The sequence below is a fragment of the Cervus canadensis genome, chromosome 11 (assembly GCF_019320065.1).
Source record: "Cervus canadensis isolate Bull #8, Minnesota chromosome 11, ASM1932006v1, whole genome shotgun sequence".
Classification (NCBI taxonomy): domain Eukaryota; kingdom Metazoa; phylum Chordata; class Mammalia; order Artiodactyla; family Cervidae; genus Cervus; species Cervus canadensis.
Genome location: NC_057396.1, coordinates 47,012,366 through 47,028,997, shown reverse-complemented (window position 1 = coordinate 47,028,997; position 16,632 = coordinate 47,012,366). Strand labels below are relative to the sequence as shown.

At 39.5% G+C, this 16,632-nt stretch overlaps 1 long non-coding RNA gene across 1 annotated transcript in view; it reads left to right on the top strand.

Moving 5' to 3' along the window:
- The window catches only part of LOC122450157, a 33,492-nt gene that overhangs the window by 502 nt on the left and 16,358 nt on the right, over nucleotides 1-16,632 (top strand). The window contains exon 2 of the long non-coding RNA XR_006272072.1: nucleotides 10,432-10,601. This is a non-coding gene — a long non-coding RNA (uncharacterized LOC122450157). The remainder of the gene's footprint in view (nucleotides 1-10,431; nucleotides 10,602-16,632) is intronic.

Below are 16,632 nucleotides of genomic sequence, written 5' to 3'. Positions count from 1 at the left end.
GCCCCTCAACAAAAGAAGCCACCACAATGAGAAGCCTATGCACTGCAACTAGAGAGTAGCCCCCACTCTCCACAACTAGAGAAGAGTCTGAGCAGTGATGAAGACCCAGCACAGCCAGAATAAATAAAAATTAAATTTAAATTTTAAAAAATCTAGATGATTGCTCATCTCCAAGAGGGGCTCTGAATTTTTGACCCCAAGTGCTGACTTGAGGGAAATGGGACCTAGTGAGGAAGAACACAGGCTTTGTGACCAGGATGGAACCCAGTGATAGCTCCATCTCTCCCACAGCTATAGGAAATATTACTGAATCTTTCTCAGCTTCAGTTTGCTCACAAGAAAACTGTTAAGAATTATATGTAGAAAAGTCTCTCATATACTGAGTAGGCTTAAATTTTTTTTCTTTAACTATGTGTGTGTGTATGTGTGTGTTTTCACTCAATCGTGTCCAACTCTTTGAGACCCAATAGACTATAGCCCCCCCAGGCTCCTCTGTCCATGGAATCCTTCAGGCGAGAATACTGGAGTGGGTTGCCATGCCCTTCTCCAGGGGATCTTCCTGACCTCGGGATCAAACCCAGGTCTCCTGCACTGGAGGCAGATTCTTTACTGTCTGAGCCACCAGAGAAGCCCAATTCAACTATAGTTGATTTATAATATTGTGTTAGCTTCAGATATACATCTTCATATTCTTTTCCATTGTAGGTTATTACAAGTGTGTAACTGTTATTCCCATACTCCTAATTTATTCTTCTCTATCCCCTTTCCCATTTGGTAACCATAAGTTTGTTTTCTATGTCTGTGAGTCTGTTTCTATTTTGTAAACAAGTTGATTTGTATTATTATTATGTTAGCCACACCACACAGTAATGTATTTTTTTTTAGATTCCATAGACAAGTGATATGATATTTGTCTTTTTCTACCTGACTTATTTTACTTAGTATGACAATCTGTACATCCATTCATATGCTGCAAATGGCAATAGTTCATTCTTTTTTATGGCTGAGTAGTATTTTATTGTGTGTGCATCAGTTCCTCAGTGTTGCTCAGTCATGCCCAACTCTGCGCCCATGGACTGCAGCCCACCAGGCTTCTCTGTCCATGGGATTTTCCAGGTAAGGATACTGGAGTGGGTTGCCATTTCCTTCTCCAGGGGATCTCCCCAACCCAAGGGTCAAGCCTGGGCCTCCTGCACTGCAGGCAGATTATTTACTGACCAAGTTACCAGGGAAGCCCCTGTGTGTGCATATGTGTGTGTGTAAAAACATATGTATGCACACCACATCTTCTTTATTCATTCATCTGTTGATGGACATGTAGGTTGCTTGAGAAGGCTTGAATGGCAGAAATCAGATTAATTTATGAGCAGCCAGATAAACCAGGTAGAAGTTGAGGTATAGAAGTCAAGGGTCACAGAGAAAAATTGTCTCAACTCTTGATAAATGATAATATCTTAACATCTACCATTTCTGTAAACACAATTAAGCAATTTTTTAGCCTTTTAAACAAATGTGGTAAAATATAGACTACTTAAAATTTCCTGTCTTAACTGTTTTAAGCCTGTAGTTCAGTGGTGTTAAGTATATTCATATTGTTGTGCAACACATCTCTAGGCCATTTTCATTCTATAAAACAGAAACTCTGTTTCCATTATGTCAACAGTCCCCCATTTGCTCTTCTCTCCAGTCCCTGGAAATGGCCATTCAACTTTGTATGTCTATGAATTTGGCTACTCTTTTTGTTGCTGTTGTTCATTCGCTCAGTCGTGTCCGACTGCTTACAATTCCATGGCTGCAGCATGCAAGCCTTCCCTGTCCATCAACTCCTGTAGCTTGCTCATATTTATATCCATTGAGTCGGTGATGCCATCCAAACATCTTGCCCTCCATCATCCCCTTCTCCTCCTGCCTTCAATCTTTCCCAGCATCAGGGTCTTTTCCAATGACTCAGTTCTTTGCATCAGGTGGCCAAAGTTTTGGAGCTTCAACCTCAGCCTCAGTCTTTCCAATGAATATTCAGGATTGATTTCCTTTAGGATTGACTGGTTTGATCTCCTTGCAGTTCAAGGGACTCTGAAGAGTCTTCTCCAACACCACAGTTCAAAAGCATCAATTCTTCAGCCCTCAGCTTGCTTTATCGTCCAACTCTCACATCCATACATGACTACTGGAACAACCATAGCTTTGACTAGATGGACCTTTGTCAGCAAAGTAATGTCTCTGCTTTTTAATATGTTCTCTAGGTTTGCCACAACTTTTCTTCCAAGGAGCAAGTGTCTTTTACTTTCATGGCTGCAGTCACCATCTGCAGTGATTTTCCCTCATATAATTGGGGTCACACATTATTTGTCCTTTTGTGTCTGTCTTATTTCACTTAGCATAATGTCCTCAAGGTTCATCCACATGTCAGAATTTCATTCCTTTTTATAGCTGAAGGGGACGACAGAGGATGAGATGGCTGGATGGCATCACTGACTCGATGGGCATGAGTTTGAGTAAACTCTGGGAGTTTGTAATGGACAGGGAGGCCTGGCGTGCTGCGATTCATGGGGTCGCAAAGAGTCAGACACGACTGAGCAACTGAACTGAACTGAATATTCCATTGTATGTATACTACAATGGATAATATTTTATCCATTCATCCATCCTTGGACATTTGAACTGCTTCCACATTTTGCTATTGTAAAGAATGCTACCATGACATTTTCTTTTTTTTTTTTGGCCATGCCACGTGGCATGTGGGATCATAGTTTCCCTACCAGGGATTGAATGTGCACCCTGTGCGTTGGACGTGCAGAGTCTTAACCACTAGACCACCAGGAATGTATCCTGAAGAATGCTACTATGAACACAGGTATACAAGTATCTCTTTGGGACACTGCTTTTGATTCTTTTGGATATATAACCAGAAGTGGAATAGCTGGATTGTTTGGTAATTCTATTTTTAATTTTTTAAATTGTAGCATGCAGGGTCTTTTAGTCGCAGCCTGCAAACTTTTAGTTGTGACATGTGAGATCTAGCTCTCTGATCAGGGGTCAAACCCAGGCCCCCTGCCTTGGGAGCTTGGCATCTTAGCCACTGGATCACTAGGGAAGTCCCTCTATTTTTAATTTTGAAGAACTATCATACTGTTTTCCAAAATGGATGCACAATTTTATATTTCTACCAACAGTGTACAAGAATTTCAATTTCTCCACATTCTGGCCAAAACTTATTAATATCTTCTGTTTGCTTGTTTGTTTCTTTAATAGTAGCCACCCTAGTGGGTATGAGGTGATATGTAACTGTGGTTTTAATTTGCATTTCTCTAATGATTAGTAATGTGGAACATTTTTTCATATGCTTGTTGGTCATTTGTATATCTTCTTTGGAGAAATGTCTATTTGTGTTATTTGCCCATTTTTAAATCAGTTTACACTTCTTTTGCTGTTAAATTACAGAAGTTCTCAATATATATTCTGGGCTAACTTATTATCAGACATATGTTCCGATTCTGTATTCTGTATGTTGCCTTTTTATTCTTTTGTCTTTTGCTGCACAGAAGTTTTAAATTTGATGTAACCCAATTTATCTTTATTTTTTTGGTTACTTTTGCTATCATATCTAAGAAATTATTGAAGCTCTTTCTCTAAGTTCTCTTATGGAGTTTTATAGTTATAGCTCTTATGTTTAGGTCTTTGATCCATTTTTGAGTTAATTTGTATGTGGTGTAAAATAAGGTTTCAACCTAATTTTTCTGCATGTGAATATTGAGTTGTGCCCCAGCACCATCTCTTGAAAAGATTATTCTTTCCCCTATTGCATTGTCTTGGCACTGTTGTCAAAAATCTGGGCTCTAGGTTCTATCCTATCTATCTATCTATCCTTCTGCTACTCCTGCATTGTCTTATTGTTTGTAGTAAGTTTTAAAATCAGGAAGTGTGAGTCTCCTCAAATTTGCTGAACTCACTTGTTAATAATCATGTGTTTGAGGATTCCTTAGGATTTTCTATACAGAATGTCATGTTATCTGTGAATAAAAATAGTTTTACTTCTTGCTTTCCAATTTGTGTGTTTCTTATCTCTTTTTCTTCACTAATAGCCCTAGCTACAACCTTTATACAGCATTGAATAGACAAGATGTGAGTTATAATTGTCTTATTGCTGACGTTAGGGGTAAAGCCCTTTGGCTTAGAACAGGATGTTAGCTGTGGGTTTTTCATAGAAGTCCTTTATCACATTGGGGAAAATCACTTCTATTCCTAGTTGGTTCAGTGTTTTATTTTGTTTTTTTAATTAAAGGATTTTGTCAAATGGTGTTCCTGCGTCCACTGAGATGATCATGTGGTTTGTATTTTATTCTAGTAATATGGTGTATTAAACCAATTGATTTTGAGATGCTAAACCAAGTTACATTCTTTAGATTCTCCCAGTTTGTAATGGTGTATAATCCTTTTCTATATGCTGCTGAATTCTTTGATGTTTTGTTGAGAAGATTCACATCTTTATTCATAAAAGATATTGGCCTGTAGTTTTCTTTTCTTTATTTTGTTTAATTTTATACCAGGGTAATACTGGTCTCATAGAATGAGTTGGGGGGGTGTTCTCTCCTTTTTTTTTTTTTTAAGAATTTGCAAAGAATTGGTATTCATTATGCTTCAAACATTTGGTAGAATGCATCACTGAGGCCATCTGGGTCTGAACTTTTCTTTGAGGAAGTTTTAAAATTACTAATTCAGGGACTTTCCTGGTGGTCCAGTGGTTAAGATTCTGAGCTTCCATGGCAGGGGGTGCAGGTTCTGATCAGAATACTGAAATCCCACATGCCGAGGCATGGTCAAAATTAATTAACTAACTGATTTTTAAAAAACGAATTCAGTCTCTTTACTTTTTATGCCTGTTAAGTCACTTCAGTTGTGTCCAACTCTTTGCGACCATATGAACCATAGCCTGACAGGCTCCTCTGTCCATAGGATTCTCTAAGCAAGAATACTGGACTGAGTTGCCATTTCCTCCTCCAGGGGATCTTTCCTGCCCAGGGACTGAACCCAGGTCTCCTGCATTGCAGGCAGATTCTTTACTGCCTGAGCCACCAGGGAAGCCCCTTTATTCGTTATGGGTATATTTAAATGTTTTACTTATTTGTGTGTCATCTTTGATAGTTTGTGCTTTTCTAGGAATTTGTCCATTTCATTTGTGTTGTTATCTATTGACTTACAGTTGTTCATAATATTCTGTTACAATGCTTTTTATTTCTGTGAGAATAATAGTAATATCCCCTCTTTTATTCCTGATTTTAATAATTTGATTCTTCTCTCTTTTTTTCTTGAAATCAATGTAGCTAAAGACATATCAATTTTGTTGACTTTTTCAGAGAACCAATTTTTGGTTTTCCTCATTTTCTCTGTTGTTTTTGTACCCTCTGTTCCATTTATTTTTGCTTCACTCGTTATTTTTTTGTTCTGATGGCTTTGAGTTTATTTTGTTTTATTTTATTTAGTCTGTTTTTATTTTTTTAAGGTAATAGGTTAGGTTACTGATTTAAAATCTTTTTTTTTTTAAATATAGGCTTTTATAGCACTAGATTTCCTTCTAAACAATTCTTTAGCTGTATCCAATAAGTTTTGATCTTTTAAAAATTTTTATTTATTTATTTTATTTTTGGCTGTGTTGTGTCTTCATTGCTGCCTGTGGGCTTTCTCTAGTTGTGAAGAGTAGGAGCTACTTTCTAGTTGCCATGTGCACGCTTCTCATTGCAGTGATATCTTTTGTTTCAGAGCACATGCTATAGGCCTGAGGGTTTCAATAGTTGTAGTGCCAGGGCTTAATTGCTCTGTGGCCTGTGAGATTTTCCAGACCAGGGATCAAACTTGTGTCCCCTGGCAGGCAGATTCTTAACCACTGGACCACTGGGGAAGTCCCATAACATAATATATATATATATATATATATATATATATATATATATATATATATATTTTATCATTTATTTGTATTAGTTGGAGGCTAATTACTTTACAATAAATATATTTTTTAAATTTTGAATTATAACTGTTCATTGGGCTTCCTTCGTGGCTTAGCTGGTAAAGAATCTACCTGTACTGTGGGAGACCTGGGTTCGATCCCTGGGTTGGGAAGATCCCCTGGAGAAGGGAAAGGCTACCCACTCCAGTATTCTGACCTGGAGAATTCCATGGACCGTATAGTCAATGGGGTCACAAAAGTTGAACCCGAACTGTTCATTGCTAGTATGTGGGAAGGCTAGATTGACTTTTGCTTATTGACCTTATGTCCTCCAAACTTGTTATAATCACTTATTAGCTCCAGGAGTTTTTTGGTCAGTTCTTGCGGATTTTCTACATAGGCGAACATGTCATCTACTAGCAAAGACACTTTTTCTCCCTCCCCAACTTGTATAGCTTTAATTTCTTTTCTCATCCTAAGCGTTGGTTAGAACTTCCAGTATCCTATTGAAAAGGAGTGGTGAGGAGAGACATCCTTCTTGGGAAAGCCTCAAGTTTCTCACTATGACATGTTAGCTCTAGGGCTTTTTGTAGATATTCTTTATCAAGTTGAGGAAGTTCTAGTAAATTTTTGATTTCGATTATTGTACTGTTCTGCTCCAGAATTTTCTATTTCCTTTTTAAATAATTTATATCTCATGGCTATTCTGTATTTGGTGAGATGTCATTTTCATATTTTCCTTGAATTCCTTAGACCCAATTTCCTCTAGTTCTTATTTATAATACCTGATTTAAAGGTATTATATCTTAATACCTTATCTTTGTCTAATAAGTCCAACATCTGGGCTTCCTCAGGGGTAGTTTTTATTGACTACTTTTTTCTCTTTGCTTGGGATGTGCTTTCCTATTTCTTTGTATGTCCAACATTTTTTGCTGAAAACTGGATATTTTAGATAATATACATGACAACTTCAGAAATCATATCTTTTCAACCAGAGCTTGCTGTTAGTGCTGTTTATTTGTTTATTGATTTTCATGGACTACTTCTATAAAGTCTGTTCTGGTACATGGTAGTCACTGAAGTTTCTGCCTGGTTAGCTCAGTTGTCAGCCAATGACTGGACAGAGCTTTCCTTAAATGCCTTGAAGAAATGTCTCCTACTGTTTGCTAAGGGATTCTGTATGTTGGTTCAGGCAAGCTTCAAATGCTCTAGCAGTTTACTCTGCCTTATTCATCACTACCTGCATGAGCAAGCCCTCAAGGTCACCAGAGTTAAGGGACTGGTGCCTTCTCAGGTATTTCCTGGACATATCAGTTCTGCAAATGCACATAAATTTTAGGATTCCCAGGTAGATGTCAGAACTTTTCAAAGCTCTCTCTTGGTTTCTCATTCCCTAATATTACTTTTAAGTTTTTTTTTTTTAAATCATGCCTCTTGTTTGCCACAACTGGTAGGAAGCTGCGATGTCAAATAATTAGCTGTGGATTTTTTAGACAAACACCTGGGGATGGGGTTTCTCACTGCGTGGGCTCTGAGTCAGACAAGCCCTGTGAATGGAGCTCTTCACAGAGCTTCTAGACAGATCAAGCAGCGACAGTTCTCTTGTAACAGAGCATTTTGGGGAGTTTCACACCCACTCTGCCCCCTCTAGTGGCTGCTAGGTCACTGGTTTTTGTAGTTACTCGAGATGTGAGACTGCCGATTTTGGATACTACTGTGGCGTTGCGGAGAGGAGGATGGGAAAAAGCAAATAAAAATGCCACAAAGTTCACTGTTGCTAGTGATATTTGGCCATTTTTCTTGAATAAATTCTCCTTAGATTTTTGAAAGCTTTGATTAATTTCCAGAGTTCTGGAAAAGTTGGTTTTGACAAGTTTTTCCAGTGTTACTACTTTTATGGAGGAGTGGATTTTCAGATGTTCTGACTCTGTCATTCCAGAAGTTCTTCTTCAGATTCCTTCTATTTAAAGAAGCAGAAAGCTTTAAATAATATTGGTCACTTGTAAGTAAAATGGTCTTTGAGTATACAGTCTACTGTTAAAATGAATAATGTTTTTCCTATATGTTTTGCACATATAGCAAAGTTGTCCTTACCAACCTAAATTTGAACTTACTTAAATATATATATATATATATTTTATATTTATTTGGCTGTGTTGGGTCTTAGTTGCAGTGCGTGGGCTCTAGAGCACATGGGCTCAGTAGCTCCAGAATGCGATTTAGTTGCCCCACTGCACGTGAAATCTTGGTTCCACAACCAGGGCTTGAACCGGGTCCACTGTGTTGGAAGGTGGATTCTTAACCACTGGACCACCAGGGAAGTCCCTGAATTTGAACTTTCACTTTTCAAAAAACATGTTAATTTTGAGGGCCTTATACTAACTTGCATCATGCTCTTAGGTCATGATATAACATAAAACAGTAGGATCCCTCATTTCTAGAGAAGTTAAACTCTTAGTGACAGGTTGTTACAAAATATGGTTGTCATATTAATAATACAGCCAAAAGTGGGGCTATTTCCTGACAACACTTTTTTTGTTTGCTTGTTTCCCTTCTCCAAGATCAGGTCCTAAATTCAGAATAATAAACCTATCAAGACATATTTTATACCAAAATCATCTTGGAACTTACCAGACAGCTGCTAGAATACATAAAAAATTTGCTCCCTCTTGGCACAGCACTCATAAGTAAAGAAGGAGACAAGGGAGACAAGGAGGGATGCTAAAAATAGGTATAATTGGTATGCTCCATGTTTTAAAATCCAGCTTATCAGTATTATGAGAGCTTCCCTGTACATCGTGTTCACGTTGTGGAGAAAGATGTTAGAGCAAAGAAAAGAACTCATCCTTTCTAGAGGATTTTTATACGAGGTAATGGATTATGACTGTGAATGTTTAGTGATTGCGGACTTTCCCAGAAGAGTAAAAAGCACACTCATTTTCATAAGTAAGGGTTTGCATGATGAATGTCAACAAATCTATTTTCAGGATGATTTTATTCTTTATTTTAAGATAATATTCTATTATTGATAGGAATTTTTATGTACAACTTTCAAAATGGCCTGTAAGGTCCTCAAGATTTCTAAATACATCCACTGCCCATCATTTACAGAGCTGAGGCAAATAGAGAGGACAAATGGAATTATGAAAAACAGGTTGGTTAAATTGGCTGAGAAGACAGACTCTCCTTGTCCACCTCTCCCTCTCCAGGTACTAATAATATGTTCTCCTCAAAACAGCCATCAACTGAGACCTCATGGAATACAGCAGTCAGCAGTAGGTTCATGCTCTGTTGGTGCAAAAGAAATTGCAGTTTAAATCATTGTAACTATGCCTAAACACACCTTTATTAATCAAAACAGGAGTGATCACAATCAACATATTTTTGCCAGTGAGAAATAAGCTTGTTTATTCCTGTAGCATAAAATTTGTGCTTCAGGATTCAGTGAACTCCTAGAAGCATTTTCTGCCTTCTGCTGGTTGTGGAAGCATTTTCCCTGCAAAAGTTGTCAAGATGCTTGAAGAAGTGGTGGTTCGTCGGCGAGAGGTCAGGTGAAAATGGCGGACGAGGCAAAACTTCATAGCCCAGTTCGTTCAACTTTTGAAGCATGGTTGTACGATGTGTGGTTGGGCATTGTCCTGGACTAGAATTGGGTCCTTTCTGTTGAACAGTGCTGGCTGCAGGTGCTGCAGTTTTCAATGCCTCTTAGCAATTTGCTAAGCATACTTCTCAGATGTCATGATTTTGCCAGGATTCAGAAAACGGTAGTGGATCAGACAGGCGGCAGCCGACCACCAAACAGTAACCATGTTTGGAACTTCTCAGTCCAGCCACTGAGTTGGTCATCTCCGGTTGTCATATAAAATCCACTTTGCTTCGCATGTCACAATCCAATTGAGAAATGGTTCATTGTTGTTGCATAGAATAAGAGAAGATGACACTTCAAAACAATGATTTTTTGATTTGCGGTCAGCTCATGAGGCACCCACTTATTGAGCTTTTTCATCTTTCCAATTTGCTTCAAATGCCAGATGACTGTAGAATGGTCGATGTTGAGTTCTTCAGCAACTTCTCATGTCATTGTGAGAGGATCAGCTTTGATGATGCTCTCAGTTGGTTGTTGTCAACTTCAGGTGGCCAGCGACTGTACTCATCTTCAAGGCTCTCATCTCCTTTGCAAAACTTCTTGAACCACCACTGCACTGTATGTTCATTAGCCATTCCTGGGCCAAATGTGTTGTTGATGTTGTGAGTTCTCTCTGCTGCTTTATGACCTGTTTTGAACTCGAATAAAAAAATTGCTTAAATTTGCATTTTGTCTAACATCATTTCCAATGCAAAAAATGCAATTAGTTTTGCACCAACTTGAAATTACACCCCAGTGAACATTCTTCTCTCTTTTATTCTGATATTAGAAATTAATAGATTGACCAAATCTTGGTTCCTGCTAACAAGGGTTTCTCTTCTCTCCTCTTGTTTTTCTAAAGATCCTACCGTAATTGACTGACTGGAAAATAGACTCATGAATCTGATGTCACCACCATAAACTAGCACTTGAATGATTTACCCTGTCAGAGCCTTGGAATTTGAAATTTCCAGAAAAATTCTAGCCCCAAAGAAGGAGACGTCTATGGAGACAGATTCAAGACACAAACAGGTAATCAAAATTATTTTTAAAGAATTAGGGAAGTTGATGAAGGCTATATGATTGTGGTCATTGTGTTGGTATTTTTGGTAATGTGCTTCATGTTCTTTTTTTGATTAGTCATATGATACAGCCCTTTTTCTTTCTCCTGGCTGTGGTCTCTAACCCTCAATTTAGTAGACCATACTTGTGCCAACCACAATAAACATTCTCCCTAAAAAAATTCTTGGTCAATGGGCCACTCTCCTAAGCATCCACATTGGTATCGTCTACAACTATTCCAAGAACTGACTTCCTCCTTTATTGCCACGTTGGTCCAACAAATCTCTCAAAGTTCATGATGGAATAGAGTTTGGCTCAGATGATAGATTTTTATGGAGCCAGTCACTAAATTCCTTAGTATATATCCCCTCATGAATACACTAAACAGAAATTCAAAAATGTGTAAAATTCCTTATATACTACCATTGCAAGGGAGTGTATTCTATAGGCAATCATTCATTTATTCATCCATGTATTTATTCATTTTGCATATCATAAAAATTACACATTTAACGCTTACAATGATTTTCCAGAGTGGTGCAACCTCAACATAAATGAGCTTTAGCACATTTTCATCCCTGCTTATGCCCATTTATAGTTAATCCCTGTTCCTAAATCCAGCCCCAGGCAAACACTAGTCTACTTTCTGTCTCTATAAGTTTGCCTTTTCTGGGACTAATGGACTTTCACCTAGCATAAGGTTTTTACACTTCACACATAACGTAGCATGTACCAATAGTTCATTACTTTTTATTGCTAAATAGCATTTTGTTGTATGGCTACAACACATTTTGTCTGTCTACTCACTAGTTCATGGACATTGAAGTTATTTTCGGTTTGGGGCTTTTATGAATAATGCTGCTATGAACATCCACATTTGTGGATTTGTATTTTCATTTCTCTTGAGTAATTGCTTAGAAGTAGAATCAATGGGCTTTGCTTAACTTTTTGAGAAACTACCACATTGTTTTCCAAAGGACTGTGCTATTTCACATTCCCATTAGCAATACAGGCTGGTTCTAGTTTCCCTTCATCTTGGTGAACATTTGTCATTGCCTGTCTTTTTTTTCCTAAGTATTTATTTATTTGGCTGTACTGGGTCTTAGTTGTGGCCCACAGGATCTTTGTTGCAGATGTGGGATTTTTAGTTTCAGCACGTGACCTCTTAGCTATGGGATCTAGTTCCCTGACCACGGATCAAACCTGGGCCCTCTGCATTGGAGGCGCAGAGTCTTAACCACTGGACCACCAGGGAAGTACCTGCCTGTTTTATTTATTGTAACTATTCTAGTGGGTATGAAGTGGTACCTCATTGTCATTTTAATTTTACATTGTAATTTTAATTTTAAACAACAGAATGATCTGTTTCGAAGGCAAACCATTCAATATCATAGTAATCCCAGTCTATGCCCCAACCAGGAATGCTGAAGAAGCTGAAGTTGAACCATTCTATGAAGACCTACAAGACCTTCTAGAACTAACACCCTAAAAAGGTGTCCTTTTCATTATAGGGGACTGGAATGCAAAAGTAGGCAGTCAAGGATACCTGGATTAACAGGCAAATTAGGCCTTGGATTACAAAACAAAGCAGGTCAGAGGCTAACAGACTGTTGCCAAGAGAATGCACTGGTCATAGCAAACACCCTCTTCCAACAACACAGGAGAAGACTACCCACGAACATCACCAGATGGTCAATACTGAAATCAGATTGATTATATTCTTTGCAGCCAAAGATGAAGAATATAGTCAGGAAAAACAAGATCGGGAGCTGACTGTGGCTCAGATCATGAACTCCTTATTGCAAAATTCAGACTTAAATTGAAGAAAGTAGGGAAAACCACTAGACCATTCAGTTCAGTTCAGTTTAGTCGCTCAGTCATGCCCGACTCTTTGCGACCCCATGAACTGCAGCACACCAGGCCTCCCTGTCCATCACCAACTCCCAGAGTCCACCCAAACCCATGTTCATTGAGTCGATGATGCCATCCAACCATTTCATCCTCTGTCGTCCCCTTCTCCTCCTGCCCTCAATCTTTCCCAGCATCAGGGTCTTTTCCAGTGAGTCAGCTCTTCACATCACGTGGCCAAAGTATTGGAGTTTCAGCTTCAGCATCAGTCCTTCCGATGAAGACTCAGGACTGATCTCCTTTAGGATGGACTGGTTGGATCTCCTTGCAGTCAAAGGGACTCTCAAGAGTCTTCTCCAACACCACAGTTCAAAAGCATCGGTTCTTTGGCACTCAGCTTTCTTCATAGTCCAACTCTCACACTCATACATGACTACAGGAAAAACCATAGCCTTGACTAGATAGACCTTTATTGGCAAAGTAATGTATCTGCTTTTTAATATGCTGTCTAGGTTGTCATAACTTTCCTTCCAAGGAGTAAGCATCTTTTAATTTCATGTCTGCAATCACCATCTGCAGTGATTTTGGAGCCCAGAAAAATAAAGTCAGCCACTATTTCCACTGATTGGGGGCAGACAAACTGAAACTACAGTCACGGACTAGTAGCCAATCTGATTACATGACCACAGCCTTGTCTAACTCAATGAAACTAAGCCATGCCTTATGGGGCCAACCAAGACGGAAAGGTCATGGTGGAGAAGTCTGACAGAATGTGGTCCACTGGAGAAGGGAATGGCAAACCACTTCAGTATTCTTGCCTTGAGAACCCCATGAACAGTATGAAAAGGCAAAAAGATAGGACACTGAAAGACCATTCAGGTATGACCTAAATCAAATCCCTTACAATTATACAGTGGAAGTGACAAATAGATTCAAGGGATTAGATCTGATAGAGTGCCTGATGAACTATGGACAGAAGTTTGTGACATTGTACAGGAGGCCGTGATCAAGACCATCCCCAAAAAGACGAAATGCAAAAAGGCAAAATGGTTGTCTGAGGAGTCCTTACAAATAGCTGAGAAAAGAAGAGAAGTGAAAGGCAAAGGAGAAAAGGAATGATATACCCATTTGAATGCAGAGTTCCAAAGAATAGCAAGGAGAGATAAGAAAGCCTTCCTTAGTGATCAGTACAAAGAAATAGAGGAAAAAAACAGAATGGGAAAGACTAGAGATCTCTTCAAGAAAATTAGAGATACCAAGAGAACATTTCATGCAAAGATGGACTCAATAAAGGACAGAAATGCTGGGACCTAAGAGAAGCAGAAGATATTAAGAAGAGGTGGCAAGAATACACAGAAGAACTGTACAAAAAAGATCTTCATGACCCAGATAACCACAATGGTGTGATCACTCACCTAGAGCCAGACATCCTAGAATGCAAAATCAAGTGGGCCTTAGGAAGCATCACTATGAACACAGCTAGTGGAGGTGATGGAATTCCAGCTGAGCTATTTCAAATCCTAACAGATGATGCTGTGAAAGTGCTGCACTCAATATGCCAACAAATCTGGAAAACTCAGCAGTGGCCACAGGACCAGAAAAGGTGAGTTTTCATCCCAATCCCAAAGAAAGGCAATGTCAAAGACTGCTCAAACTACCACAGATTGCACTCATTCACACGCTAGCAAGGTAATGCTCAAAATTCTCCAAGCCAGGCTTCAACAGGACATGAACCATGAACTTCCAGATGTTCAAGCTGGATTTAGAGAAGGCAGAGGAACCAGAGATCAAATTGCCAACATCCATTGGCTCATCGAAAAAGCAAGAGACTTCCAGAAAAACATCTACTTCTGCTTTATTGACTATGTTAAAGCCTTTGACTGTGTGGATCTCAACAAATGGTGGAAAATTCTTCAAGAGATGGGAATACTAGACCACCTGACCTGCCTCCTGAGAAATCTATATGCAGGTCAAGAAGCAACAGTTAGAACTGGACACGGAACAACAGACTGGTTCCAAATCAGGGAAGGACTATGTCAAAGCTGTATATTGTCACCTTGCTTATTTAACTTATATGCAGAATATATCATGAGAAATGCTGGGCTGGATGAAGCACAAGCTGGAATCAAGATTGCTGGGAGAAATCAATAACCTCAGATATGCAGATGATACCACCCTTATGGCAGAAAGCAAAGAAGAACTAAAGAGCCTCTTGATGAAAGGGAAAGAGGAGAGTGAAAAAGTAGGCTTAAAACTCAACATTCAGAAAACTAAGATCATGGCATCTGGTCCCATCACTTCATGGGAAATAGATGGGGAAACAGTGGAAACAGTGTCAGACTTTATTTTGGGGGGGCTCCAAAATCACTGCAGATGGTGACTGAAGCCATAAAATTCAAAGATGCTTGCTCCTTGGAAGAAAAGTTATGACCAACCTAGACAGCATATTAAAAAGTAGAGACATTACTTTGCCAACAAAGGTCCATCTAGTCAAAGCTATGGTTTTTCCAGTAGTCATGTATGGGTGTGAGAGTTGGACTATAGAGAAAGCTGAGTGCCAAAGAATTGACGCTTTTGAGCTGTGGTGTTGGAGAAGACTCTTGAGAGTCCCTTTGACTGCAAGGAGATCCAACCAGTCCATCCTAAAGGAGATCAGTCCTGGATGTTCATTGGAAGGACTGATGTTGAAGCTGAAACTCCAATACTTTGGCCACCTAATGTGAAGAGCTGACTCATTTGAAAAGACCCTGATGCTGGGAAAGATTGAGGGCAGAAGGAGAAGGGGATGACAGAGGATGAAATGGTTGGATGGCATCACCAACTCACTGGACATGGGTTTGGGTAGACTCTGGGAGTTGGTGACGGACAGGGAGGCCTGGTGTGCTGCAGTTCATGGGGTTGCAAAGAGTCGGACACGACTGAGCGACTGAACTGAACTGGACCATAAAGAAGGCTGAGTGCCAAAGAATTGATGCTTTTGAATTGTGGTGCTGGAGAAGACTTAGAATCCCTTCAGTTCAGTTTAGTCACTCAGTCATATCCAACCCTGCAATCCCATGGACTGCAGCAGACCAGGCTTCCCTGTCCATCACCAACTCCCTAAGCTTGCTCAAACTCATGCCTATTGAGTTGGTGATGCCATCTAACTATCTCATTCTCTGTGGTCCCCTTCTCCTCCTACCTTCAATCTTCCCCATCATCAGGGTCTTTTCCAATGAGTCAGTTTTTCACATCAGGTGGCCAAAGCATTGGAGCTTCAGCTTCAGCATCAGTCCTTCCAATGTATATTCAGGATTGATTTCCTTTAGGATTGACTGGTTTGATCTCCTTGAAACCCAAGGGACTCTCAAGGGTCTTCAACACCACGGTTCAAAAGCAACAGTTCTTCAGTGCTCAGCTTGCTTTATGGTCCAGCTTTCACATCCATACATGACTACTGGAAAAAACCATAGCTTTCCCTATGCGGACCTTTGTTGGCAAAGTAATGTCTTTGCTTTTTAATATGCTGTCTAGATTGGTCAGAGTTTTTCTTCCAAGGAGCAAGCATCTTTTAATTTCATGGCTGCAGTCACCATCTGCAGTGATTTTGGAGCCCAAGAAAATGAAACCTGTCACTGTTTCCATTGATTCCATATCTATTTGCCATGAAGTGATGGGACCCGATGCCATGATCTTCATTTTTTGAATGTTGAGTTTTAAGCCAGCTTTTTCACTCTCCTCTTTCATCCTCATCAAGAGGCTCTTTAGTTCCTCTTTGCTTTCTGCATCAGGGTGGTGTTATCTGCATATCTGAGGTTATTGATATTTCTCCTGGCAATCTTGATTGCCTTGGACAGCAGTGAAAAGATCAAACCAGTCAATCCTAAAGGAAATCAACCCTGAATATTCATTGAAAGGACTGTTGCTAAAGCTGAAGTTCCAATACTTAGGCCAACTGATGTGAAGAGCCAACTCATCAGAAAAGACCCTGATTCTGGGAAAGACTGAGGGCAAGAGGAGAAGGGGGCAACAGAGGATGCGATGGTTGGATGGCATCACCAACTCAATGGACATGAATTTGATCAAACTCCCGGAATTAGTAAAGGACAGAGAAGCCTGGCATGCTGCAGTCCGTGGGTCACAAAGATTCAGACATGACTGAGTGACTGGACAA